The sequence below is a fragment of the Olea europaea genome, unplaced genomic scaffold (assembly GCF_002742605.1).
Source record: "Olea europaea var. sylvestris unplaced genomic scaffold, O_europaea_v1 scaffold1634, whole genome shotgun sequence".
NCBI lineage: Eukaryota > Viridiplantae > Streptophyta > Magnoliopsida > Lamiales > Oleaceae > Olea > Olea europaea.
The window spans coordinates 37,367-42,704 of record NW_019233987.1 but is presented as its reverse complement, the minus strand read 5'-3'; positions in this window follow the sequence as shown (position 1 = coordinate 42,704).

Sequence of the window (5,338 nt, the reverse complement as noted above, 5' to 3'; positions counted from 1 at the left end):
TTTATAAAATTCATCCCAACTCCGTTTTATATGAAATTTGTGGAATTAGAAAGATAATTTCAAGTAGTTTTCTAGGTTAAAATATGGAAATTTTCCAAGATCATATGATATAGACGTTTTACTGAAAACAGTGAAGTATTACACAGGAGATCCAGATTAACCTTTGGACGTTAAAACCTTGATAACTCAGGCCATAGATATCCAAATTGAGTGATTCCTTCGGCCATATTTAGAGGACTTAAAGAGAAAAACAAAAATATTTTTAGAATTTCAAATGGACGTTTATAGAGTTAGAAACATCATTTTGAAATTTACTCCAGAAACTGTCTCGTTTCTGCCTTTTGTCACTTGTAAGGAAAATAAACTACAAAAATGTCTCTTAACATAACATGAAAGATATAATTACAAAATTTACTATTAATACCATAATACATCATGTCATGTTCATATTTTTTACATAATACCATAAAAAAAATAGATGGAAAAACTGTCATCGAACAAAACACACAAAAGAAAACTTTCAGTACAAAACTTCGTTGTCCTTAATCCATCATCGCGTAAGCCAACTAACTTCCATCAATTCAAATGATCATGGATCTGAAAATTTAGCATAACATACTATGAGTATAAGAAATACTCAGTAAGATACCATGCTTGGATTTTTATCATGATAATACCACACAAAAGAATACAATCAAACCCATACTTGCATATTCCGGCTTGCCGGTGCCCTCCGGACTTGTCCTAAGGCATAAATAGATATCTAACTTTGTGGACTTGTCCATCATAATCATATTATGGTTTTTTATGCATAACTTAAGCATAAATATTACCATGAAGATCATAACTCTTAAGCATGAAAGTATCTTATCGTAAAATTTGAAGATCTTCGATTGAAATGTAAATTGGAAGTGCTAGGTTTACTTCCTTCCCTTTCCTTTCTTATTTTCGGTTTTTGCTCTCTTTTTAAGTGTATAAGTGTTTTGTAAAATGAAGGAAATCTTTCTATGGCAATGGATATGGATGTATTTATATATATATAAAGATAAGGATAAATGGTTGATATTTTTTCTTCCTTTTATCTTCTCCACCGCCTCAACCTCCTTTTTCCCATTTTTCTTTTTTTTTTTTTCTTTACTTGTACACATGTTTGGTCTATTATCTAAGTGTATGGTGATGATGGATAACAAGTGGGTTGATTATAGGGTAATAAGTGGCCTTAAAACCTAGATTTACAAAGGAAACCTCTCATCTTTTCAACTAATATAATCTAAACCCGCTAACTTTCATTGTTAACATAGTGTACCCCAAATTTAAACTTGTACCCAACTTACATATTCAAAAATTGTAGATTGTAACGTAATTTAATCATTTGGTCAATTGAAGCCCTAACAAAATAATCCACTTCATTTAAATCCAAACTTGCCTTAAGTTTCGACTAACTATTAACCACTTCATGTATACACAACCTTGACGCTTCATGCCTACATTCATTAACTACCTCTAACATTAACCACTACAAAGGTGTTGTCCCCTTTTACCGTATGGCCAAAAATAATATTGAAAGTTAAATTGCTATCCCAAAGAAATTTAAACAAGCATAAAATTTCGGAGTATTACACATATCTTGACTAAATTTGATCCCTTTGACACCTTCCTTCATCCAATTGGCTTCTAGAACTCTCAGATCTTCATTTCAAGTTTTGACATGACTTTTGATTAATTGCATTTTAATCCTCGAACTTTGGATCTCTTACATTTTGGTTATTTCATCCAATTTCGCAAGCTTTTGCCTATTTCCTTCCTTTGACCTCTTTTAGCTCTTGTTTTCTCCATTTCCATCAATCTACAAAACAACACCAAATTCCCATCCAATTGATATTTGACAACAATGCAAGTGTCAAACACCGTGTTAAAAATCGTCGTAAAATAAGTAAAGTTTAATCGTTAGGAACTATGCTATAAGTACACTATGGTGTACACTTTAATATGCACTTTACCATGTGACATTACTCCATTGGACAGTTTAAATTTCAAACAATTTTTTCATCCAATTGACACTTGACAACAAAGCAAGTGTTAAAGAGCGTGTCAAAAATTAGTGTACAAATACCAAAGTTCAATCGGTAAGGACCTTTCTACATATACAATATGGTGTACACTTTAGTTTACACTTTGCCATGTGACATTATCCTGTTGGGCAGTTTAAATTTCAAATAGTTTTCCCATCCAATTGACACTTCACAAAAATGCAAGTGTCAAACAACGTGTCAAAAATCGACGTACAAATAGCAATGTTCAATCGGTAAGGACCTAGCTACATGTACAGTATGGTGTACACTTTAGTTTATATTTTGCCATGTGACCTGTTGGACAGTTTAAATTTCAAATAGTTTTTCCATCCAATTGACACTTGACAACAATGCAAGTGTCAAACAACGGCTTAAAAATCAGTGTACAAATAGCTGTTTTCACATCCAATTGACACTGGAAAACAATGCAAGTGTCGAACAACGTGTCAAAAATAAGTGTACAAATAGCAAAGTTCAATCGGTAAGAAACTTGCAACATGTTCACTATGGTGTACATGACATTACCTTGTTGGACAGTTTAAATTTCAAAATAGTTTTCCCATTCAATTGACACTTTACAACAATGCAAATGTCAAATAACGTGTCAAAAATCAGTGTACAAATAGCAAAGTTCAATCGATAAGGACCTTGCTACATGTACACTATGGTGTACACTTTAGTTTACACATTACCATGTGACATTACCCTGTTTGACAGTATAAATTTCAAACAGTTTTTCCATCCAATTGACACTTGACAACAATGCAAGTGTCAAACAACGTGTCAAAATTCAATGTACAAATTGCAATATTTCCATCTAATTGACACTTGACAACAACACAAGCCTTAAACAACGTGTCAAATATCAGTGCACAAATAGCAATGTTCAATTGGTAAGGACCTTGCTAAATGTATACTATGGGGTACACTTTAGTTTACACTTTACCACGTGACATTGCCTTGTTGGACAATTTAAATTTCAAACAGTTTTCCCATCCAATTCACACTTGACAACAATGCAAGTGTCAAACAGCGTGTCAAAAATTAGTTTACAAATAGCAATGTTCATTTGGTAAGAACCTCGCTAAATGTACACTATGGTGTACACTTTAGTTTACACTTTGCAACATGACATTACCCTATTAGACAGTTTAAATTTCAAACAATTTTTCCATCTAATTGACACTTGATAACAATGCAAGTATCAATTAACATGTCAAAATTCATGTTACAAATAGCAGTTTTCTCATCCCATTGACACTTGACAACAATGCAAGCCTTAAACAACGTGTCAAAAATCAGTGTACAAATAGTAAAGTTCAATCAGTAAGAACCTTGCTACATGTACACTATGGAGTACACTTTCGTTTACACTTTACCCGTGACATTACCTTGTTAGACAGTTTAAATTTCAAATAGTTTTCCCACCAAATTGACACTTGACAACAATACAAGTGTCAAAAATCAGTGTACTAATAGCAAAGTTCAATCAGTAAGAACCTTGCTCTATGTACACTATGGTGTACATAGTTTAGTTTATACTTTGCCACGTCACATTACCCTATTGGACAGTTTAAATTTCAAACTATTTTTCCATCCAATTGACACTTGACAACAATGGAAGTGTCAAACAACGTGTCCAAAATTTACGTAAAAAAAAAGCAAAGTTCAATCGGTAAGAACTATGCTACAAGTACACTATGGTGTACACTTTAGTTTATACTTTACCACGTAACATTACTCCATTGTACAATTTAAATTTCAAACAGTTTTTCCATCTAATTGACACGTGACAACAAAGCAAATGTCAAACAATGTGTCGAAAATTAGTGTACAAATAATAAAGTACAATCGGTAAGGACCTTGCTATATGTACACTATGGTGTACACTTTAGTTTACACTTTACCACGTGACATTACCCTGTTGGGCAATTTAAATTTCAAATAGTTTTCCATCAAATTTACACTTGGCAATATTGCAAGTGTCAAACAACGTGACAAAAATCAGTGCACAAATATCTATATTCCCATCCAATTGACACTGGACAACAATACAAGTGTCAAACAACGTGTCAAAAATCAAGGTACAAATAGAAAAGTTCAATCGGTAAGAACCTTGCAACATGTTCACAATGGTGTACACTTTAGTTTACACTTTGCCACGTGACATTACCCTGTTGGACAGTTTAAATTTCAAACAGTTTTCCCATCCAATTTGTACTTGACAACAATGCAAGTGTCAAACAACGTGTCAAAAATCAGTGTACAAATAGTAAAGTTCAATCGGTAAGAACCTTGCTACATGTACACTATGGTTTACACTTTATTTTACACTTTGCCATGTGACATTACCCTCTTGGATAGTTTAAATGTCAAACATTTTCTGCATCCAATTGACACTTGACAACAATGCAAGTCCCAGACAATGTATCTAAAATTAGTGTACAAATAGCAAAGTTCAATCAGTAAGGACCTTGCTACATGTACACTATGGTATAAACTTTAGTCTACATTTTACCACGTGACATTAGCCTGTTGGATAGTTTAAATTTCAAATAGTTTTTCCATCCAATTGACACTTGACAACAATGCAAGTGTCAAACAACGTGTCAAAAATCAGTGTATAATTAGCGAAGTTCAATCGATATGGACCTTGTTACATGTGTATTATGGTTTACACTTCAGTTTACACTTTGCCACTTGATATTACCCTATTAGACAGTTTAAATTTCAAACAGTTTTCCCATCCAATTGACACTTGACAACAATGCAAGTGTCAAACAATGTGTCGAAAATTAGTGTACAAACAGCAAAGTTCAATTGGTAAGAACCTTGCTACATGTACACTATGGTACAAACTTTGTTTACACTTTGCCGTGTGACATTACCCCATTGGACAGTTTCAATTTCAAACAGTTTTTCCATCCAATTAACACTTGACAACAATGCAAATGTCAAACAACATGTCAAAAATTAGTGTACAAATAGCAAAGTTCAATTGGTAAGAACCTTGCTACATGTACACTTTAGTTTACACTTTGCCACGTGACATTAATTTATTGGACAGTTTAAATTTCAAATAGTTTTCATATCCAATTGACTTTTGACAACAATGTAAGTGTCAAACAACGTGTCAAAATTTAGGATACTAATAGCAAAGTTCAATCAGTAAGGACCTCACTACATGTACTCTCCAAGATAGTAAAATCATGAAATTAATGGCATAATATAATGAGTGTAAATCACTCATCATACACCATATTGTA